Source organism: Drosophila willistoni (assembly GCF_018902025.1).
Source record: "Drosophila willistoni isolate 14030-0811.24 chromosome XR unlocalized genomic scaffold, UCI_dwil_1.1 Seg144, whole genome shotgun sequence".
Taxonomy (NCBI): domain Eukaryota; kingdom Metazoa; phylum Arthropoda; class Insecta; order Diptera; family Drosophilidae; genus Drosophila; species Drosophila willistoni.
Window position 1 is genome coordinate 5,851,513 of NW_025814057.1, and position 25,318 is coordinate 5,876,830.

General features: G+C 36.7%; 1 long non-coding RNA gene across 1 annotated transcript in view; it reads right to left on the reverse strand.

Moving 5' to 3' along the window:
• The window catches only part of LOC26529406, a 63,785-nt gene extending 41,491 nt beyond the window's left edge, over positions 1-22,294 (reverse strand). The window contains exons 1-2 of the long non-coding RNA XR_001450587.3: positions 22,149-22,294; positions 6,186-6,309 (exon numbers count right to left, since the gene is read on the reverse strand). This is a non-coding gene — a long non-coding RNA (uncharacterized LOC26529406). The remainder of the gene's footprint in view (positions 1-6,185; positions 6,310-22,148) is intronic.
• Positions 22,295-25,318: the final 3,024 nt, after the last annotated feature.

Below are 25,318 nucleotides of genomic sequence, written 5' to 3' on the forward strand. Positions count from 1 at the left end.
CCAAATTTCGATACAGAACGAAAATTATCGGGTGTATAATGTTTCTTCCAGGGAAATAAATCATTTGAAGAGGGAAATCTGCCTTAGTTTAAACAAATCGAATTGTTATTCAACATTTCTCCAAGTGTAATGGGAAGCGCTTAGTTTGTCGGCATAAATTGCCTCATTCTCGCAATTTGCTTGGCTTTGCTTATTAGCACAAATTGATTTTTCCTGTCATCCGAGGACGAAGAGCAGTAGCGATAGCAGCGAGCGGTAACTTATTTATTTTGCATTAGCACTTTTTAATTAAACACTCTTAGCTAGACTAGATGCTGGCACCTTTACAACCTGTAAACCAACCTACTTCCCCCCCTTCCTACTTCCCCACCGCTATTCGTACACTGCAATCATTGTAATTAAATCAATGAATGATTCATGTGAGTGCTCGCTACTTGGAACTTGCAACTGTCGGGTGGATGGCTGGCTAGATGGCTGGCTGGATGGCTGCTTGCCTGGTTGCATTAATGCAAAATCCGTGTACTTAGTGCGAAAATGAAAGAAGGAGAAAGAAACCAGAGTATAAATGGTGTGTGTGTGTGTATGGATGGCGGAGGTGGTAAAAAATAAAAGGTTGGGCATCGGTGCACCAAAGTGCGGCAACTAAATCAGCCAGGACAACGACCAGAACGAACACGAGAACCAGAACGAGGACCAGGACATGGCCAAACGGTTGCCTCGTGCTAATTTTAGTGCCAATTAATTTGATAGCAAATACTTTGCAGGACCATTGCCCGAGTCTATCCCCCCCAGAAGAAGGGATGGGTAGATTGGTAGGTAGGTAGGTGGGTAGGGATTCTGGGTTTAATTTTGTAAAAAGCTTTGAGCAACATGTTGACAGTTGTTGCTGCTGTTGCTGTTGTTGCATTTATTTTACCATCATAGTTCTTGCCATTTACCGCCTTTGGCGCCAGCAATTTTTGTGCGAAAATTAAAATAAATTCGTTGTCGCCGAGTCGAGTTTATTGCGTTTGCATTGGATAATTGCTTATACAATTTAATACAAAATTAAAAGCCAGACTACAATTTTTGCCCCGCCCTTCTTCCTTCTTTTTTTTTTTTTTTGTTCTTTGTATATTATAAATTTAAATAGGCTTTTAATTTAAATGTACCAGCCAAAGGAAAGGATAGTTACATATACACAATGTATATATTAAGTGTGTGTGCATGTGTGTGTGTGTGTGTGTGTGTGTGTGTAATTAGCTTGCGGCCATTAATTGCCAAAAGGCCTGTAAATGTTAACGTGGCAAAATTAATTAACCATGGACATGAATACACACACACATACGCATTGGCAAGTGTGTGTGTGTGTGTGTGTCCAAAAAATGAATATGGATTATAATGCAAACAAAGAGTTGAAGCTGTCCAAGTTAAGATAAGAGAAGAACAAAAAAAAAAGAAATTAATATGAGAATGACAACATAAAATGAAATTTTTAACATGGCCAAAATAGAGATCAGAGCACATAATATTCTGATATGGACAACAAGCCGAAATGTAAACTGAAAAGATGCTGACCATCAGTATTATGACACAGGTAATTTACTTCAGGTGAATGAGTTGTCAATAAACTTTAATTATAGGCACAATAAGTGACATTAATATGCCATTATAGTAGGATCCTTCTGACTCGTTTCTCATTTATCCTACACGACTCTAAAAAAGATAAACAATTCCTCCATGGTCAAGACTTTTTTGAGCAAGTATTCAGTATTGAATGTTATCCTTTGATGAGTCCATTTTGAGATTAAAATATGATTATTTTGATACTCTATTAAAAGTAGACACGAAAACGAAACGACTTTTCCATTTACTTAATATCTAATAAAAACTAAGGCTATATCCTTACATGATTTAAAAAAATTACTCTAAAAAGAGTCGAAACTGATTAAAAGAAAGAATCATATTCAACACAGCGAGAGGACTCGTGATTATGGTATCATTTTCTGAGGACAAAGGATTACACAAATGATCAGAAAATGAGCTTATTCATTGAATTAGAAAGAGTATTTGAAAAGGACTTATTAATGATTAGAAGGAAACAAAATATTTCGTTCTGCAATCTTTTATCTTAACAACAGGTAGCCAATCTTGCCCACTGTCAATTTTAATCTGAATGGTACTAAGTACAACTATTCCATTTCCCCAAATACTTGGGACTAAAGGTCGAAATCGGCTTTTGAAAAGAGTTGGGAAAGAGAAGGAAAGACAAAAATTTGAAATGCTCTTTAATAAGGATCAATTTGCCTTCGTATTCTAGTAGACTTCTTTGGATTAACCTTCCTTCCCTAATTAACCGTAGAATTATGCTTGGTGCTATTTTTATGCACAAGCTCCTAAATGGTGATATTGACTCGCCTGAGTTATTGGCTCAGGTTAATCTGTGGGTACCATGTAGACGGAGTAGACATCCTATTATACCTTTAACCCTTAGTCGTTGTTCTTCTAACTATTGCTGCTCTGATTACAACCTTCTGGTTTCGGGTTCGTATCCCAGACTAGTGTATGTATGTAGTTTTCGTCGAAGCCGAAGGCCTTAGTTGCCAGTGCTTGTAAAATATAGTTAGGTTGAACTCTACTTTTTGAACTCAAGAAATCAAGTCTTCTAGTAATTAACTATAATCCAACTATTATATTATATTTTCTTTCCTTTTTCAAATCTAAAATTTGATTATTTAATATTTAGCAATTTTCTGCACTTTTTTGTTTTCTTCTCTTTATTCATTTACACACTAAATTGAAAGTATAAATGCACAATTTCCCCAAAAACCTCTTCTCTTTTTGGTTTTCCCCTCCATCATGCTCATCTCTCTTTTATGCCATACAAATTACCATATAAATCAAATAAAAATATCAAATACACACATCTATTCATTACATTCGCAAATGGCAAATGCATTTTCTTTTCTATCTCTCTGTCTATTTGTCTACCTTTCCATCTCGTTATATATATGTATGTATGTACATATATATAAATCGTAGTTAGGTTCCTTAGACTACTTTGTACTACATCTTCTCATTCTGCTCATCTATGCCATATTTTAGCTAAAGCATTACTCGCAAAACTTTCATTTCTATGCAACATTTCTCTAATCCTCACCTAGCATTTCAAAACAATTTACGTGGCCAGGCTAAAATATCTTGTCCTCTTTGTCCACCAACGCCTCTGCACTAGACACCTTGTCCCTGGTCCCCCCACCCCCCATCCCCTGCTCATTCGTCCACTTGCTCTCTATGACTGGCTGTCAGGACTTAGTCTCAGCATTAGAACCATTCCCATTCATATTCGCAAGTCCCCAGATGTCAGTCAAGTGGCGTTGTCGTCATCATCCTAGTCGTTGTCTGCTGCTCGTTAGCACATATACACACACACACACACACACTCACACACAGAGAGACACACACACACACACCTCGACTCCAAGGAGTGTGTGTAGAGTGCAAAGATTCCTTTTTTGCACCACACAGTTGCAATTTCTTTTGCTGTTGCTATTGCAGTTGCCTTGATGTCTGTCATTTCTATAACTACTTTTTGCTACTTCTAGTTAACCGCGCGCCGCCTTCATCTTCATATTTATCTTCTTCGTCATCTTCATCTTCATCAGAGCATCATAACCGTCTGCAGATTCAGTTGCAGCCATTCTCTATTCTACATACACCTACGCAATCATGTTTTTAGCCTTTATATAGACAATTTTTTAAGTGCGTTCGTGCTAAAGTCTAACTGTTGTTGTATTCATAACTACTTTAAGACACACCCACACACCCACACACACACACACACACACACACACATAGCGTAGGTGGATAAAAACGTGGTGCGGATTGGCGGGGGAAGGGATAGCAAAAGTGTATTTTGCCTTTATTAAAGTTTTATCGCATTATAAATTTCTTTTTCGTGCAATGCGACAACAAAAAGCGTGCCAAAAACTTACTCAGCCAAGAGCAGAGCGATCGGGGATAGGAAAGAGAAAAGAGCTGAAAGGTGAGAGGAGTGTATAGAGATAGTGAGACAGTGTGGCGGGTATGGTGGTGGTGGGTATGGAGGACAATGATGTCGTTTCATGTACACCTGTTTCAAGTTGTTTTTATTGTTGTTGTTTGTTGCTGTTGTTGTTGTTGTTTGTTGCTGCCGCTGTTGTTGCTGTTGATGTGCATATTTGAATACACTTTTCGTTGGCCGCTTAACTTTAAATCTCTTTTGTTGTTTTCCACACGCCCAGAGGAAAAGTTCCCCAAGAGCTTGAGCTCTACCACCATCTATTCCCTCCTCCGCCAACATGCTTCTACACTCTCTCTCTCTCTCTCACACACACACTCTAGCTGTGTGTATGTGCGTCCTTTTGCTTTTTACCTTTCCCCGCTTGGACAAGTTAATGACAGTTTTTGTCAATAAGTTCTTACACCTCCTACACTTTAACTGCAAGCCCTAATGCAATGGAAAAGTTTTTTATTATCAAACAAACAAAATATAACAAAAATAAAAACACAAAAATATTAAAGGCTATACCTAAACCACAATGTATATATGCCAATCAAGTCTGGCATAAACAAATTCATTCCAATCATTTATAAAAATCTACTCAATAACATTTAAAGTCAACAAAGTTGACATGAGTAGCAAAATAAATAACAAAATGCTATGAAGTTTTGCCATATTAATATTTTAAGTACTATTAAATTTAGTTTTGTTGACTCTTCTCTAAGCTGATATTTAAATATTTCCAGGTTTTATATTGAATTCTAGTTTGTCATTATTTTGCCCCGATTCATGATTTATAATCTTTATAAATAATACTACAATTTATTCTCATACTTAACTGACAGATAGTTCAATTTCTGAATATATATTCTAAATACAAAACCTCAATCAAAATGTTTCAAGATAAATACTTTGACTGTAAAAATGTGTGTAAATATTGGTTATAATTTCCATATTCCATATACATAGAAATCATAAGGACATTTGCATTTCGTCAGTTCAAAAGTGGTTAGAATATATATATATTTTTTCGGTTTCGCATTAACTGATTTTTATTTTCGTTTCCCCTATATTTTGTATGCATATTCATAAAAATGAAGTTTTCAACTTTTTCACTTACTTTGTATTTAAGTAGCAAAAATTTGTTGGATGCTTTTTCAAATATTTGTGCAATGCTTCAGTCATTCACCTAGTCATTCAGGATCCCTATATATATACATATATACATATTCTTTTTTTTCTTCTTTTTTTTGTGGGGGGCCGCATAGAGAACGTTTGTTGTTGTTGATAAGGAAGAAATTTTGTTATTTGACAGCTGTCTTGTTGACCATTCTCCTCTGCCTCGTCCTATCCATTTGCCTCACTGCCCGGCCACTGCCCTAACACAATTTCAATTTCAAGTGCACTCGGCAAACAATTTCACAAAAAAAGAAAAAACTATTTTCTCTTCCTGGCTCTCACTCTTATAGATGATATTCAGGAATACATATATAGGTGTGTGTGTGTGTGTGTGTGTATGTATGTACGTTTTTGTATAATATTTTTCTTCACTTTTTTGGGTATATTTTATGCATTTTGCAAACTGAATTTATGGTTCGTTTTCTTTCTTTTGGCTCTCTCCAAAAATTTTCGTGTACAAAAAGCGCAACATTTATGCAATTAAAGCCAAATTAGCAATGAATGGCAACTCGAGTGCTTTTGCTTTTGGCCGGGGCTACAAAAGTTGCCATCAAAACTTTTGGCCTTTTGTAAAGTTTTTTTTTTTTCTGTGCTGTTTTTTGTTAGCCTGTGCTCCCCCTGGTTGCCGGCTTTGCTTGCCTAGCTTTTTGTTAATAGTTTTTCGGTGGGGCTACAAGAGAGAGAGAGAGAGAGAGAGGAATGGGGCGATAGTTGGAGCTGTGCACAGCTTCCAATTAATTTAATGCCAGCAAGTCTAATGAGCGTTTAAGCCGGTTTCAGAAAACGTTTCATCGTCATTAAGCAGCAGCAGCAGCAGCAGCGCTGAAATGTAGGCAATAGTTTCATACTGCACACTGAGAGAAATACAAGCCTCATGCTAAGCATTTAGTTAAATCGTTGATTATTATTGAATTATAATCGACCCAGACAATATTTCCTATTTGATATTTATTTCTATATTAATTGTTGACTTATTGCAACTTACCTGTGCTTATATTCCAATTGATCCCATCATTTTGTTGTTATTTTCTTCGCTTTCATATTTATTTGTCATTATTTGTATGTATTTCTATTGATGCCAAATTGATTTGGTTTCAATTTAATCAGACCTGCAATAAATTGATGAATTGTTGAATTAAATTAGAATGGGCAACAAATAGATTGAAACAGATCAATGGCAAGTAAACCAAAAAAATATGAATATAATAAAACGCATTTATTGCCAAGTGGAGACCGCATTTTCTATTATTTTTCCTACTCTATCTTATATCGTTTAATTGTTGTGGAGTTCAATTATCAAAGTAAGCTAGCCGGAATTTTAGCCAATTCACACGTTCTTTATCAGAGAACTGCGCAAAAAAGTATGCTATTGCTTTTTTCGACAAAAGACAATGAAAGCGTCTAAGGTGCGAGTATCAAAATTTAAGTTGTAAACTTCTTTTTATTATAATATTAAATGTATTTTAATGTATTATAACATTTGGTCTACGTCAGCAAATTGCATTTTTAACAAATTTTAATTAATTTTTAATATTTTGTCGTCAAAAGGCGACACAATTTCAGTTTATTTATGTGGCAAATGAAATCTTAACTAATAAATACATAAATATATATAGCAGGATTGATGACGTTTTCATATTTTATAAAGAAAATATATTAAATAAATCGAATTAAATTTCAATTTCTCGACAGGAAATTTAAATTGTTGTATCTATTGGAAATTGTTACATGAAAGGTAAATAATTTCTTTATTTCGTTGCTTTCGTATGAAATCTTAAATAAATTCTAACAAATTTGATGTGATGCGAATATTTTGTTGCGTTGTCTTTGTATGTATTTTTAATCTGTTTCATATTTTTCTATGCGAGTCAGCCCAAGAGTCATAAAAAATGTATTCCCTTAACGTGGAAAATGTTCATCTTAATTTGCAACTTAATTTTATCACATTTTCTTTCTGGCAACAAAAGCCGTAGTAAATAATAAAGAAGGAGAAATGTATAATGGAAGGAAGGATGTTGGATGTTCGGTGTGTGGGGGAGAGGTTTGTTGGCAAAAGAGAGGAGAAAAAAAAAAACGAAAGAAGCAATAATGCAACATTTTATACCTTAGTCATGGTCTAATCACCTTAAATCTATGACAAGCTTTACCATGCCACGCCCACTCCATCATCAACAAACCAACGCAGGCCATCATAAGAGCACTTGGCAAGCACTTAGCCTGGCCAACATAATCAGCAAAAGCGATTAAAGCACTTTTACCCCATTGTTTATTATTACAATATTAGCCAAGCTTTTTGTTGTTGAGAAACCAAACGAAAGACGGGCCAACAAGAGGAAGGGGGGAGGGGAGGGGTTGGGAACAGGAATAGGAACAGGGACTAAGGCATTGAGAGCAATGAGGGAACATTGAGAAGAGAACGTAACGGTAGCAAGTAGGAACTTGACTATAGCTTTAGCTTTTTGCCATTGTTTGCATCTCGACATCAAAGCACTTTTGTGGTGCAGCTTGAAGCCAACATTTAACAGCAGATCATTCATCAATAATTACATGGTGAAAGGCTAAAGGCAATGCCGCAAAAATGTTTGAGCCCTCTCTGCATACAACCACCCGTCTACCCGTCATCCGTCCATGCCGTTACCCGTCGCCCGCTACCCGTCATCATGCCTTTCTTTCCGCTCACTCCTCTTGAAACTAATTTATGCCAAAATGCTTGCCAAACTAATGACACTTTACAGCAGTAGATGGTGGCGGCGGGGGCGGGGGCAGAGTAAAAGGAGGATATGGTAGAAGACTAGCACGCAGAGGCAAAAGTTTTTGGCATGTCCTTCCCCTCACTTCTCCCATCCTCACCACACTTTCACTTACTAGCTAACTGACTGGCTGGCTGGCTGGCTGACGCTCTTCTCTGTCGACTGTCATGGCCTGGAATGTAAAACTTGCGCGAAAAATGATAAACACGCTTAGACCTAATTAACTTGCGACTTTAATTAATTTTTAATGAAAAAGTTAATGAGCCGAAAACATATTAAAGTAACTAAGTGGCCCCCACCAATGAAACAAAACAAAACAAAACAAAACAAAAAAAAATATAACCTAAATGAAGAGTTAGTTAGTTGGCCATGTGTTGTTGTTTTCATCTAACTAAATACATGCCACATGGAAATAATGTGGCCAAAATAACCAGCTCATAATTGCCAGTTATCAGTGAACAGTTATTGCTTGATAAATAAATGAAATGAATATGATAAACAAATATAAAATTTGTGGTTAAAATGTTGCATGAGGTTATTATTATTATGGAGATTTTTAAACGCTTTTTAATAAGCTCTTGCTAAACTATTGTACATATTGTTTTCAAATAGAATCAGAAATCAATGGTAATTGTTAATTTAAGAGCTCATCAGTTATAAGTGGGAACATGACCAGAATGCACCTGTCATAGTGGACAGGTGTAACATTGAAACTGTCTAATTTTTACACTCCGTTGATATTGTTTGAATTCTACATTTACCTCTTTTTCAAATGAAGAACGTTTTGACAACCGCACAGTCAAGTCCTTGTTTCTCTTGGTTCATATATATTTTAACCTGCTTCAACTTTTCTAATGCTTTTTCTATATAAACTTTGTGGGAAGTCTCTTGGTGGAGCAGCTGGAACACTGTGAAGAGTATAAGAGATTCGCCATAAGCGAAATGTAGCAAAATCTCTTTTATTGATGATTTTTGTATGACAAAGGAGAGACTCGGTTGTCATACATTTTTCTTTTCGTGTTATTTTGCTCTCTGTCGGTCTCCGTCTCTTTTTTTCTCTTTGGTTGTTTTTAGGTCCGTAAGGACGTAAGCTAAACAATCTCCGCTTTATTACACATACATCGCGTTGTCTGACATTCAATCAGGATCAGGATGACGATGACGATGAGGTTGAGGATGATGTGCCTTTCCACCCACATGCCCCAATGTTTCCTCTCAAAACAACACCCAGGCCCAACGACAGAGGCTTTAATTGGATTTTTGCTGCTGCGGTCGCAGGGTACAAAAAAAAAAAAAATGAAATACAGAAAGAAAAAGAGAAAAAAAAAAAACACTGAAAATTGCAATTTTCGACAGGCGCGGCGGCGTCAGCATCGTCGGCGACTGTCGCTTTTTGGTTTTATTTTGTTTTTGCTTTTTGTTTTCTTTTTTTTTTTTTTGGCTGGGAGAAAGGGGTATGAGGTGGGGTGAGGTGTGTGTGGAGGCATGTTACTTTGCTATCGTTCGGTGCCTTTTGCTGCATGCTGCATTTCTTTTCGCCACTTTCAGCCATTTGGCGCGCTCAGCTTTTGGCGGGGCGCTCGGTTATTTTCTCGGTAACAAAGTTTACATTTCACACATTCATCACTTTTGGCAGCTGCAACTAATAGTGTGCAATGGGTGGCCCCATTTAAGGATTGCCCGCGAAGGCGCAAAAGGAAACAAAACCCAAACCCAGACCCAAACCGAAACGCAAACGCAAACGAAAGAAGGTCGAGCTGAGGAGAAAGGGAGAGAGAGAGAAAGAGCTGAAGCTGAAGCTGTTTTTATTGCACTTTTTGCTCATTCTTTTGCTGCTTCTGCTGCTGCGCTTGCCAAAAACGGATTAGTGTCTGTTGAAAAAGTCATATAAATCAATGCTTAAAGCTTTAACTGGTATAATTTCCATGGCATAATTTCACTTCTTTTCCCATTGTTTGCAATAACTATTTGTGATGCCAAGATGTTGGCCCCTAGAACCCCCTTAACACGTCCCCTTTCAAAATAAGGCTGTTGGCTTAACACTTTGCACTTGCAGAAATAATTTCAATACAAAGCAATAAACTCTTTACAAAATCTTATATCTACACTAAACTATCTGTTAATTGTTAAACTACATTCCGTTTAATAGTTTTAGCCACTTCGTTAGATTGGCTAACAAGGTCAAAATGATTGCAACGAATTGATGATTTGGTTAAGTTGTGGCAGTTGTTAGTCAATAATAATTTAAAGTAAATTGAATGACCTTAGCTTAAAACAATATTTCATTTTCCGTTTGTAGTGTAAAAGTATTTCAATTGTTTTATTAAAAATTAAATGAACTCTTTCTTCTCTGAGCCAACTAGCCAGTCAATTCTTCGTATTTCCAAGGGTGTTTTCTTGGTCATTCCTTGGAAGATTTTTTCGTCAAGTGTGTTCGCACACGTTGACGTCACATTGTCATTGAGGGCCCGCCCGACTGAGAAACTGAGAGACTGAGTCTGAGACAGAGGCAAACGCAAAGGATATGAGTTTGAGTGTCGAGTCGATTGGCATTCTCGATACGTGCCTTCAATCTGCTGTGACAGGCGGGCGGCAGTCATTGATCATTTTATGCCAGGCAAAATGAGAAGTAGAAGCAGCCGGTCTACTGATTTATGGAATTCGCATTAAGTTTGAATTTCTCTGTTCGCCTTGGGGGACCAGCAACATTTTCTTACCCTTCTGGCATTGGATCTCCTCTTTCTGACTCTCTCTCTTTCTCTCTTTGTCTCTGTGTTTTTTTTCTTCTATGGCTTAGTGGCTCGTCTCGTCGCTCGTCGCATCTTTTGGCCATAATTCATCTTAATTTTAATTTGCAAGTGATGGAGTGGCTGCCAGTGGATGGTTGGCTGGTTGAATGGCTGGCAGTGAGCTTGTAAGCTTAGTTGTAGTAAGTGTGAGCTTGCAGTGAGCTGAACTAAACTAAACTGCATCTTCATTATCTTAATCTACTCCTTTTATTCGTTGCTCTTCTTGTTTTTTTTTTTTTTTTTTGCACTCTTTGTTTGAATAGCCGCAAAAGTTTGCGCCCAATTGCACTTAGGGTCCAAAGTTTAATCTGTGAAATTGCCAGCACAATTTTCACAAATTGCTTACATTACGTAAATGAAGATGGTCGAAACTAGCTCTTACACTCTGTCTTTTCTCTCTCTCCCTCTCTCTCTCTCTCTCTATCTATCTCTCTCGCTGTTTCTTTCTCTTCGTTATTATGCATTGTCCTTGTTGTTGCCAGTATCGCGAGTTGTCATCAAGGCTCGCTCGAACTGCGTAACATGCAAAAATTTACGACAAATTGCAGTTACAATAATTGTAATTTATGACTGAGTCACGTTTCCATCTTTTGCACGAAACAAGTACTTAAATTTTTTAATTAAAATAAAATATTAAATCAATGACAGGAAAAAAATTGCTGTTTTAGTTTAGTTTAGTTCAGTTTACCCATACACATACACCCCATCCATATACACTAGCATTGAGAGAGATTGAGGTTGGGAGACGCATAATTCATTTGGCTGAAAAGAGCGAATCGGGCCAACAACGACAAAAGTCGCTTAATTACCAAAATGCTGTCAACGTCGCTGCCAACGTCGCATTAACCCATTAATTAAGGTGACGTCAAAGGCAGCGCCAAAAGCGATAAAACGAAGCGAAACCAGGCAGCCAGCAAGCAGAATGAAATAGAAGAAGCAGTTGATGCTGCTACTGCTCCTGCTCCTGCTCTCTACAAAAAAGGCCAAGCCCAATGAGGCAATGGCAGTGTGGCACACAAAAATTTCTATTGCCAGGCGGCTGGCAGTCGTCGCATATTTATGGCCATCTATGTGAACTGCAGGCACCAGGCAGCAGGCAGCAGCGAAAACGCAAAGTGGAATGCATAAAGCGAGAAAGAATGGCAAATGGCAAATGGGAATGAGAATGGTAATGGGTATGGGTATGGGGATGGAAATGCGAATGGGAATGGGAATAGGAATGAAAATGGCAAATGCACGAGAATGAAGGTGAGAAAATTGCCTAGCATATGGTAAGAAATCACATATAACAAGAATGAAACGCAACCTCAAGGTAGAACTTTTCCATACAACGCCAATTAGACAAAACCCTAAGGAACTTGTAAAGATCTTGCCTAGATCTTGCTTGGAAATCACTCAAAGATAGCATAAAAAGTTTTAAATTATAATTTTATTGCACATTGTTTGACAAGAAAATGTATGAATCATAACTAATAACGAAATAAATCACGAAAAAAAAAGATAGTCGTAAATGACTCAATTAAATATGAGTACATACTTTGTTATTATGTAATTGTGAACAACTGTTTTAGTTTCCCAGCCATATTGCTTGAATTATGGGTTTGAATTAGATATAAGTTCAAGCAATAAGTGCATTTGAACTTCCTGCATTTAGCATGAATTATTAAAGAACTTTCGATAAACTACATTCCATTAAAAGACAATCCATCCAATGGTCGATTTGTCGCTGGGCGAACCACCATTAACTATCCCACCACTTGGCCCTACCCACTCACACACACACACACACACACACTGACAAAACCACTCTAAAAACTGCAATGAAACGGAAAAGTTTTGGCCTGACCACTTAATGGCCAGTCCCCCGAAATCAATGCCAAATTATATGAAATTAGTTTTAGCCTTGCCTGGCAAATATTAAAAAGAACGAAGGAAAAAAAAAAACTAAAACTTGAACTGCAAAAATGGGTGAGTAAAAAAATAAAATCAATGACTGCGAGTTGGGTTTCAATTTTTTTTTGTTCTTTATAATTTTTTTATTATTGTTTTTTTTTTTGCCATTTGCCGCGTTTCTCATGGCATTTGGCGTATGTCAGGACAAACTGGCAGTTCAATAATGAATAATAACGGGGCCGAGTTAAAAACTTCACCCTCTCTACCTCCCTACCGCTGCCGCTCTGTGCCTCTCTCTCTCTATGTGTGTGTGTGTGTGTGTGTGTGTGTGTCTCTGTTGCAGTTGCACGCTGTGCTGTCACAACAAAACTAAGTGAAAACAACAACAATGCCAAACAAATGGCAAAAAGAGAGGAAGAAAGAAAGAAAAAAAAAAACAAACTTTGGCAATATATTTGCAACGCATTACGTGGCATGTCAAGCATTTTATCGCGCGTATTTTTCAATTTTACGCGAAGTGGTAGGTGGGGGGTCGTTCGGTCTCTTGTTGCCAATGACATGACCAGAGCCCAGGATCCCAGACCCCCCGAACCTAGACCCCATATCCTAGATCCCGGAGTGTCCAAAGCCTGGTTGAGGCAATATGCTAGCTAGCTTGCTGGCCGCAAGAATTAAAAAACAGCCACGATGCCGACGACAACGACTTTTTTTCCGCTAGCAATTTTGCCTTTCCACTTCCACTTCACTTCTTTTCCCCTTCTCCCCTATAGCATGGGTTTTTTTTTCTCGTATTTTCTGTTCTAATGCTTGCTCATGTGGCGCTCTTTGGTCATATATTTTCTTTTGGTCGCAAAGATAAGAGGGTCGACAAGCATGTGCAAGTCAAGTACTTTGTATGTGTGTGTGTGTGTGTGTGTGTGTGTGTGTGTATATCTATGTATGTGTGGCCAGTGTTGCAACCTTTGCGAGAAAAAAAACGAAACGAAACCAAAACTCAACGCCCATTGAAACACATTTCCGATGGACGCCTCATATCCGCTTTTGTGAGCGTTGAGCACAAAACAGGAAACACATTATAGCAGCTGGTAGACAGACTTATGTGTGGCACTGTTTGAAAAATTGTTACACACACACACATACACACACACACACTACTACTACTGATGCTGTCACTGGCAAAGTTCAGTCGTTCGTTCATGTTGTTTTGCTTGCTTGTTGTTATTGCATCATTTTTTACATTTTTTCGTATTTTTTTCTGTTTTTTTTGTTGTTTTTTTTTTTGGGTAAATAAACTGCACACACTTGTATCTCTCTCGTCTTGCCCCCCATATCTATGGGTGTGTGTTAGTGTGTTGCATAATGGCCAGCAGAACTCATCTATCAAAATACGCGCGACTAGGGCAAAAAACACTTCTCCTTCCTTTTTACCGCACAAAAAGTGTTGCCTACTTTTTAGAGAGATAGAAAGAGAGATGTGGTAATTTGAGATTCTCGTTTGTATTGTACAATGTACATGCATGTGTGTTGTGTGTCTGTGTGTGTGTAAAGAAAACTCAGCAATAATATTAACGAGAATGTCAAATATTATAAATCAAGGTAGAACATATTCCAAGCTCCTGCTATATATGTATGTAAACCAACTAAATGTTTAGAGGAACCCACGAGTATTCTAAAGACTTTTTGCCTACAAGAAACAAAAGCATCGACAAAATAATGTGGCACAAATATTAAAAAAGCTTCAACTTTAGCCAGTTCATTCAATTAAATGTTGTGATGCTTCATACTCCTTTGCAGGGTTTCAGTACAACGAATTTGTGTATCCAGGACATAGGCAAACCCATAATTTCCTAAGTTATCAAGTATGAGGCTCACTCGGCTAAAATCGCCACAAACTTTCATACATATATGTTTATTTTCCCCACTCAAATATATTGAGATTTTTAGTCAATTTTTAGTAGTGAGATTGAGTCGATCTAAAATAGATTTAAACCGATTTTTCAACTTATTGAATTTGAGAATTCTAAATGATAATACTCTGTGAATTGTGCATAAAATGATAACCAAAATGAAAACTTTAAATACAATTTGTAACTCTTTTCGTTTTCACAAAACGTAATATACTTTCTTTTCATGTTAGGGTAGCTTTGAAATTGTGAATCTAAATTAGGGAATACTTAATTTTTGTTATGTAAAAGTTCAAATCAATTTATGTTGACACACAAAGTGCTTAAGCTTTTAATGAGCTTAAAAAATGTATAAATCGTGTGTGTGTATGTGTGTGTGTGTGTGTTTATAAGTCAAATTGACTAACATTTTGCCACAAGATTTAATAGACAAATCCAAAAAGCTAAATTTAGCAAACACACAACAACAAAAAAGAGGCGAAGAAGCAAAAAAAAAAACACAGAGACAGAGCAGAAGGTAAAATGAGCAGAGAAGAAGAGACCCAAAAAAAAGGGAACATGGCCCAAGCAAATTGCTCATTTATTTGCAACTGTCAATATCAATAACAAATGGTTGTTATGCCTCAAACACACACACACACACAAAGGGAGAAAGAGAGAGAGAGAGAGACACACACATACACACGGCTTACTAATTTGGGCCATGGAAATGTGCCACTATCAACATTTACTTCTTACTCTCTCTGTCCCTCTCTCTCTTTCAGTCGCTTCCTATCTATGGTTTTTTATTTGGTTGTGTGTGTGTGTGTGTGTTTGAAGGGGCGGAAAGTATGGGTAGGAGGGTTCTCTACTCAGTCTCTGGTGTAACTTTAGCCGCACTTGACATGGCCACTACACAAAACTGACAGGCAGTAATAAAATAAATGAGCCACCATTCTTTTAAATTGAGTTTAATAAACGTCACACTTCATCGACAAAAGCACCAAGAGCATTCGTTGAGAGAGATTGAGAGAGGTATGTATGTATGTATGTACGTATGTGTGTGTGTGTGTGTCTGTGTGTACCTACATACATTGGCGATGGACCCTAGCTGAAAAACCGGACCACGCTTGACTGCTGATGCCGAAGGATGATGGTGATGCTACTACTTGGACATTGTGGCCCAAATGAACTATGAAAATGGCTGGGACAACATGCATATTTTTGTTGTTATTGTTGTTACTGTTGTTGTTGTTGTTGCTGCTTCTTTTCAGTAGCCCTCCCATTTTACTTTGCCTTTGCCATCGTTGTCGTTGTCGTTGTCGTCGTCGACGACGTCGTCGTTCTTTTTGGCACACACACTTATTTATTATTCCCCCAACGTTTGACCAAACAACTAACCCCAAAAAAAAATATATATATATATATCTATATATGTATATATGGAGCAGAGTATGAACCGCATTCAAATGCTGTCTAATTTAGTTGCCTGCATAAATATACTCAAAAATAAGACCAAAAACTAGCCCAACTTTATGACCTCAGAGTTGTGCAACAGCATCGTGAAAATCGCTTACATGAGATTGTAATTACGATAAACTGAAAGGGTATGAGGAGGAGTTGGGCGGCGGGTTAGGCTGAAAAAAAAGCCTTTAAAAATCAACATGGCAACGACAACGACAACGACAACGACGCCGTCGATGTTGGCCATAAACAGCCAAATGAGCCAAATAAATGTTATTTATACAAAAAAAAAAAAAAGAAAAAGCAACAACAAGAAAAGTAAAGTACAAAAAAAAAGAAGCAAAACTCGCGATTTTTCTGTGAGTTTGTGTGTGTGTGTGTGTGAAAGAGCGAATGGTTGTGTGTGTGCAAGCCAATTGCGATTTATTTATATAAAATTCATGCGATATGAAATCATATAGGTAACTAAATATGCCAGACAGACGGTGAGACAGAGAGCCAGAACTGAGAGCCAGACAGCCATTCAGGCATTTGGCTTTTGTGCCATGGCGTTATGTAAACATTCGACATCACATCGCTTGCCAGCAATCGAGAATGGAACGAATGGCGAATGGTGAATTGGTTTGGTTTGGTTTGGCTTGGCTTGGCTTGGGTTGGGTATATAGTATCATATGGGTGGGCGGATTGGATAAGTAGGCGGGCCTATACAGGCAGGTAGCTATCCCATATAAATCTAGCTATATGAAATGGCAAAGGGGAATGGGGAGTAGGAATAAAGAATGCGAATACGAGTGATGGGCTATTGGGGTAAGGGAATAGAGAGACAGGCGCCATAGCCGCGTGTAAGCGATTGAGATATTTATTAAGCGCCAGCTAACAAAACAAAAAGTAAACGAACAAAATGAAACAACAGCAACAGCAAATTTATAGAATTACTATATGAAAGGAGAAGAAACCAATGTACGATAAAAATTTATATACTTTTAAATGGTTATTAAGAGTAGGTATTTAATAAATATTATGGAAATCGCTGCATTGAATAGAGGTTCGCTCAAAATGTATACAATTTTTAATTTGTCTCCCACAACTTTCAAAGGATTTTTGAAAGTATTATGGGCAAAATTTTACAGTGTTGGCAATTAAAACTACTCAATATAGAGGGCTATAAAAATATAGACACGTAATATTTCAATCTTAAGTCGTTAAGGTGTTTAAGGTCAATCAATCTTGAGTCGTTAGGGTGTGTTTAAGGTGTTTATGCCAATCCCTATGTTTATTCGACTCATTTAAAAACTAACTGGTTTACCCTGCGTATACTTTATTATTGGCTTATAAGCTTTTTACCTTTTAAATGAACACTATGTTAAGTATTATATCCTCTTTTTATCAGCATTAAGCTAAATACTTGTAGCCTGTTAAATATCTAACATATCTGATCGTGGTCTTCAAAACATTCAATAACAATATTATTCCAGGAAAGAGTCCGTAAGAGAAGAGTCAGTAGAGAGAATTAAAAAATCAATGCAATTTGTATTAAGATTTAAGCGAAAGCTTCTTAATACGTATACGCAGAGTGTGGCAGCTCAAGTAATCAAAGTCAGATATATAAATGGATAATTACTAAATACTTGGCAATGGGCAAACCTAAATAGGACTCTAATAGGACTACACATTCAATATCTCAAAGACCAAGAGTTAAAGAGTTAAGTCTAAACATATTATATCTATCTATATCTCTGAAAGCATTTACATGTAAACTGTAACTTTCTGTGATGATGATGCTAACTCGTTAACAAACATTTAACAAATTCTGCAAATAATATTTAACTAATAGAAATTCATTGGAAATTCCTTAAAACCAAACACAAAAGACTTGAAAAAAGGTAATAAATAAATATGAGCAAATTTTTGAAATAACTTTTCCTAGATACTCGTTCAATTGTATTTTCATTTTATTTAACAAATTTCTAACTAACATTTTGTGTATAAATTTTTAATTCGAAACATCAATTCTACCTACTACATAAATTTTCCGAAAATATGTGAAATATTTTCACCAAATAAATTTGATAAATGGAGATTTTCATTGCAAGTGAAACTCATGCAAACAAAATAAAGGCCTTAGATCATTTTTACCAATTGGAATTTATATACATACATCTATGTATTTGATTATGGAAATTTTGGGTAAACAACAACAACAATGGTATGGTATGGGTGTATGTGTGTCCGTGTAAAGATATTATTTAGCTTGTCTCAAAATGAAACCTTTCCATAAATATAAAATCTAAACGAATGATTGGTTATTTTCTTTGTTCAAATCTAAGAATAAGTTATGCTCTAGATATAATGAAATAAGCAGAGCCCAGAAAAGTAGTAAGGGAAAATATTAGTAGAAGGTCCAAGAGTTTTCTAGTTTCTTTGAAGGCTAATTAAAATGGCAAATCAAAGCAAAAGGCTAAGCAAATGTTGACAGTGTACAAATCACAATGGAGATGGGGGCGATGCCCACACTAATACACACTCACACACACACAAACGCACACAGAGCTTGTCATTAATAGAGCGTGAATTTTAGCGCAAATATATACACACACACACACATATAACTGTGGAGAGGGCGGTGTGTGTGTGTGTGTGTGTGAGCGCGCATTTATAGCCCGCAATGTTTTGCCAATCAAAACCCCAAAGTCATTTCATTATTGGCTTTGCGTAATCGACGTCAAAGCGAACCCGGCCAAAAGTCAACATTGAAAAGGGCCAGGCATGAGAGAAGTTTGGCTTAGGTGCGACGAGAGTCGGCTAAAGTAGGGAGAGTGTTAAGAGAGGGAGGTGGTGCTTAGACCCTGCAGCTATAGCCAAAACGTGCATGCAGTCAAGCGGACTGGAGGCAAATATTTTTACTTTGACACGACGACGACGACGAATCGACGACAAGAGACTTGACTTTATTGTTAAAAAAAAAAAACAAAAAAAAAAAAGAAAAAAGAAAAAAACAAACACACACACACACATATAGAAGAGAGAAGTGTAAATGACACAGTTCGTTAAACGCGACATCGAGATAGACTACAGAGATACAAAACATACGTACATACATATTGTACATAGATAGATCCCATGGATTATGCAAGCATGGGGCGTGGCACCGCAAAAGGATTGCAGACAAACATTAATGGGAAAGAGCTGAGCATCAGAGGCCAAAGACAGAAGACGGGCGACCAGAGACACCGAAAAGCAGCACATTCAATATGAGATTTTTGTCAAGAATGTATGATGACAAATATTTTATGCGCACATCATAAAAGGCAAGAGAAAACCGAGGCGTTTGACAGGGGAAATGGCGGGAGACAAGAAAGGGGAAAAGGGAATGGACGCCAAGGAAACAGATACACAAGATAGCCCAGATACAAATCGCAAAGCCCCTCAGCCCAAAAAAAAAACACAAAACAGAAACAAAATCAACAACAAGAACAAGAAAACCAACACAGAAACAAAACAACAGCAAAATTTCTATACACTCCACAAAAACCAACAACAACAACAACAAGAAAAACCAAAATAAGAAAAGAAACACGAAAAATATGAAAATGAAATGCAATTTGACCTACTCCTTGCAGAAAAATGAGAAAAAAAAATAAGAAGTGAGCCCGACAATCTCGAATGACATTCAAGAAGGGAAATTAAGTTTTAAGTACATGGAAAGGATTCGTTCATTAGATTCACCTCAGGGTTAATTTCATGTAGAAGAAAATACATTTTTGTGGCAAATTGAAATATTTTGTTGAGTGTATGTGAAACGAAAGACAAAGGCATGAAAAGCCATGCTAAGGCAGTAAATAACAAAACCAGGAGTCGGGACTAGGCAAGGACGAGGACAAACAAAAAAAAAAAATAAGCTTTGAAGTTGCAGCTGCGAAAAGGACACGGCCAAATACAAAAACACAAAATGCGAAATGGCGACCGCACCGAAAAAGGTGCAAATAATGTTGAGATGGTGAGCCCCAAAAAGTATGCTACACATATTGACATAGCCCGCTCGACTGTCTCGCGTTCGCTCTCTTTAGTGGTAGCTCTCTCCCTCTGTGTGTGTGTGAGTGTGTGTGTGTATCTGTTGACATGAAAATTTGCACGTCTTTTGTTGTGCATGCGTGTAAATGTGTTTGTTTGTGTAGGTGTGTGTGTGTGTGTGTGTGTATGACATCGAAAGAAATTGAAAAACTAAACAATTCGACTTGAGCAAATGTTTTATTTATTCACTTCTAACAAATGCATTGCAAAGGGTTTTCCTTTCTACTTCTCTGCGTTTGCACACAATCTTTGCGGCCTCTTTTAGTTGTTATAATATAACGTGTACATATACATAGACATATATACATACATATAGAAATATATATGTATGTATATATACTTATTTTGGGGTCGAGTTGATTGCTTAAGTAAACGCACTCGGGGCAGCCGTCAAGTTGATTCGTTCAACTTTACTTGCTGCAAACAATTTCTTTCCTTTTTTTTTTCTTCGTTCTTTTCTTGTTTTTTTGTTTCTTTCTTTTATTTTTTGACTTTGCTTGTTTGTCTTGCCTTATCCCTCTCGTTTCTGTTTTGGCCGGGTCAATTCTTTTGGTTGAGCACTGATTTTTTTTTTCCTTCCTTTGTTGTAACTCTTCGTTTTGTTGCTTTTTTCTTTCTTTTTTCTTTGCTTATTTTTATTAATAGACTTTTCTGTGGAATGCCAAACAATATTGGGAGCTCAAAATTATGCTTTACTCTTGGGTGGGCCATCGGTTGTACGAGAAAAAGAAAAGTTGCACAGAAAAAGGGTTTTGTGTGCACATCCTGCCAGCTGTTTATAAAGGATAAGTTGCTAGGAAATTTACTGTATATGCTTAATCCGTAAATGGATATGTTGTTATGACGCCCAACAGACAGACAGAGAATAACCAACAACCAAAATACAAAAAACATCATATACTAAAACCAAACAAAAACAAAAAAAAAAAAAAGATAAGAAAATTATAAATTCATATTTATATCAAACCAGATCAGGTTTTTAGGTTTGCATTTATTTTTTCACTTCAACCAACTTTATTTAACATAATAAAATCACAATTTGAGTGAAAACACAAATTAAATTTTTCTCTTTGCAAAAAAACCATCGGAAATATTTTAAGCAAATTTCATTAAAATTCCTCAGCAGATTATTAATGCATTTAAAGAAAATTTAAGTTGCAATTTTAATACGGAAGCTTTTATTTAATAAATCAATTGCAATTGGCTAGAGTGAACCACAAGAACAAACCAGTAAGTTCTTTTCAAAACTGATTAAAGAAAACCAAATGTAAGCGATTTAGGTGAAAAATTAAATGTAATTAAAAAAAAGAGCAAAATGCATATTTTTTGGTATTTCGTGATTGGTTAAGGCTTATCAATTGTATTTTGAAAGTACAAACTCTAATCTAATCGCCAATAGTCGGCAGAAATAAAGTTTAGTTTGCCTAAAACAAAGATCTACAAAAACTTAATATTCTTATACATGGAAAATATATAAAATCTTTTATATTTTTTGGTTTAATTTCAATATTTTGAGCCTACGAAAACTACTTATATAATTTTGAAACATTTACTTGTTGTTAGATATAAACCACAAAGCATTAAAATGCTTAAAAATTGTATATTCGAATACAAATATTGTCCGAAAAGACTTTTGAAGAGTGAAATTCCAAAACATAAGTTTGAAGTTTTTTTTATTGAAATCTTTTTCATTTCTCAAAATGTTTATCGTTCTTCTTTGTAATCTACTTTGGTGCTTAAGTTATTTTCAAAAATCTGAATCAAAAGTCAATGGAAAAGACTTTATAGTACATAGTTTGATACACTTTGAATCAAGTTTTTGCCATTCTTCACAATCTATCCAAGTCTTCGTTTGGCTTATTTTTGGTTTGGTTTATTTTTTAAAGGATTATCTTTTAAAATATTTAAAGTTTAACAGATTTTAAAAAGAAACTACCTTTAAGTGAAGAGTATCTCATGCTCTAAAAAATTGAATGGTTCAATGATTTGAAGCAAGAGCAATGAAAGAATCTAAGCCATTTGAGAGCAATTAAGGTGTGGGCCTCGTTGTTGTGACGTCAATAAGTAAATTAGTGTAGACTTAGTGATAAAAACTCACCTGAAGACTATGCATATATATATATATATATATCTATATTGACTAGCCTGTCCAATTGGCACTACACAACATATCAGTCTAGACAACTTCAACAAGTTTTTGCTTAACGTTTGATACTTGTATTTTTGAAATTGTTTTGTTTGTTGCTTGGTTTGTTTGTTTGTTGGTTGGTTGTTTGGTTGGTTGGATGGTTGGTTGGTTAGTTGGTTGCTTGATTTGGTTGGTTAGTTGGTTTGTATGCTTCTTTATTTGTGTTTAAACCGAGAAAGGCACAAATGCAGCGGGGCCAAAAGAATTTTGGCAAAGTTATTATATTTTTTTATATATATTTTTTGTTGTTTTGTTTTGTGTGAAATTTGATATTCTTCGGGTATTCGTTGTCACTTGCACATTTTGGGTAAACTTTTCTCAGCTGAAATTAACACAGACAAATACAAATTAAATGAAATGCTTCCACACACACACACACACACACAGACAGACAGATTCACTCAAACGCACACACATAAACAGAAAGAGACAGATAAAGTTAAAGATAGACAAGAAGAAAAGAAAGAGAGACACATTTAACTTGAGCAAGGATAAATGTCAGAGGTTATATTGGTGTTAATGTGGCTTTTATTTAAAACGGAACAAACATACGAAAATGTCTGTAGGAGAAAAATCGGCCAAATCGAACAAAGCGATGCGAGAAGTAATAAAAAATAAATTAAATGGAAAATGCAGAGAGAACAGAAAAGTGCTTGGAGGTGGAGCAGCAGCAGCAGCAGCAACAGCGGCAGCGGCAGCGGCAGGAGGACCAGGGGCAGAATACGGACCAACGGACGGCGAGACGAGACGAGGCTAGAAGCGAGGCAATGGCATGGCATGGCATGAAGTGAAGGAATCTCTGAGCTGAGGGCGCGAATGTGTCAGGGATTTCATTGCTCATTGAATACGCATTCATTTCAGGGCATTGAGACCAAGACTGGAACTGAGACAGAGACAAGAACGAATGGGTCTGGGACTGGGGCAGGGACAGAGACCTGCCAGCCATTGAGACAGCCTGAAACGAGTCAGTCAGTCTGCGTACGTAAGCAGCGAAGGACACACACACACACACACACAGACGCACATATATACAAGCCCACAAACACAAGCGCACACACACACACACACACACACACTCACACACAAACGGCAAGAAAGAGAAAGACAGTAGGGAAAATAATGTACAAAGCCCGCAGAGAAAAATCAAAATTTCTGACACAAAAATTTTGCATGTAGATATATTCTGCTGATATCAAAGTTAAATCTGAATATATATATATATAATATTTGAATATATATGTAATCAGATATGAAATGCCAATAAGCTTTAGTTGTAATTTTTGGGGCCATTGGCAATTGCAATTCTTAGCATTTTATTGAATTTTACACAAAACACACACAGGCACACACACACACAAACACACACACACAAAAGCTTGCCACACTCATACACGCACACAATCAGAGGGAGAGAGCACAATAACAACATCCTTTTCATTTTCCTTTTTTGCCATAATATTTTTATATTATCCTTCTTGCTGGCCAATTGCTTAAAACAAAAAAAAAACACAGACACACGCACAGAAATAATTCTATTTTGTTTTAGAAATCGCATAAATTTATAGACTTTGTTTTGGAATTTTGGTAATTTTTTGTATTGTTTGGCCTTATTTGGTTATTGTGATTTCGGTTTCGTTTTTTTTTTTTTGTTTTTTGTTTTTTGAGGGAAATTTGTTAGACTTGATTTTATTCTACAGACACGAAGTTCTTTCGTTGGTAAAGTTGAATGCAGGTTTTGCGCCTTTGCGGAACCGCCCTAAAACAGTCGCTGGGAAAACTGAAAATGAAAATTTCTATGGAAAAATTTCACCCAAAAGTCGGCAATAGCTTTCTTAGTTTCTCGTTCGAGGACTCCCGCTCTCTATCTCTCTCGCTCTCTATCTTTTGCTCTCTTTGGCATGGTCCCTATTTACCGTTATTTTTCCATAGAACTCTCAACAAGTTAGAAAAGAGAGCATTAAAGGAGTGAGAGCGTTTGTCGAAAGCTGCAATCAATAAAGTCAAACGAAAGCTTTCTTTCTCTCCTTCAGTCAGTCAGTCAGTCAGTCAGTGTGTTTCTCTCTCAGCTCCATTTGACTCTGTGTATGACCACCCTCTCTTTCTCTCTCTCGCTCTCTCTCTCTCTCTGGTGTAGATGGGTGGTGTTTGGGGGGCGGTAAGGGTGGAGAGATGTCAGCCTTTCACCCTCGTGGCCAAGCACATGCTGGGCTCCCAAACATCATAATCATAGATTTTCCCTGACAAATTTTTACAACTCATTACAAAATTTTGGTTCTCACACACACTTGATTAGAATTCACTTGAAAAAAATATAGCAAGCGAAAAGAGAAGAGAAATGTTTTGTCGTTTACATTTTTACTTTTTTTGGTTTTTTTGCAGCAATTGGTTAATCTTTTTCGCTAAAAACTTTTGCACTTGAATGTGAGTTTATCTTTGCTATTTTTTTTTTTATTTTTTTTTTTTTTGGTTTTGTTCTTTATACTTTTTGCTTTCTTATTGAGTTCTCAACACACGTCTGACTTTCAGCGTTGCCACAACATGAATGGTCGGTCAGGTGTGCGAAGGATTCTGCTTTGATTCCGGCGTAGGCGTGCAAAACGATGACTTAGACACACACACACACACACACACACACACAGAGAGAAAGAGTGTAAAAGAGAGAGTGGCTGGCAAGAGAGATAATGTCCTGTAAACCGTTATTTTTGACAAGCCAAAAAGCGCTGCCAACTTATCAAAGTTGCAAACACAGACAGGACACACAGAGTTGCATTTGGATCACAATCACAGCAGGGTTGCATGCGGGCGCAAAAGCTTTTTCACATGCTTTCACAGCATCATTCAAAAAACGAAGCGGTAAACGTTCCACAATGGAATCAGTTTCATCAATCTGTTAAACATAAGGCCACTTATTAGATGGAAACACAGGTCCTGCATTCAAAAAGTGGACGACAAATGTTCGAGTGGCCACTTAAAGGTGCAAATTAGCCAACAAAAATGTATTTCAGCTGCCTTCTTGAAGAAGGGCCCGCAGAAATGCGAGCGAGAGAGTTGAGAGTTGCCAAAATGCGGGTAGCAAAGGT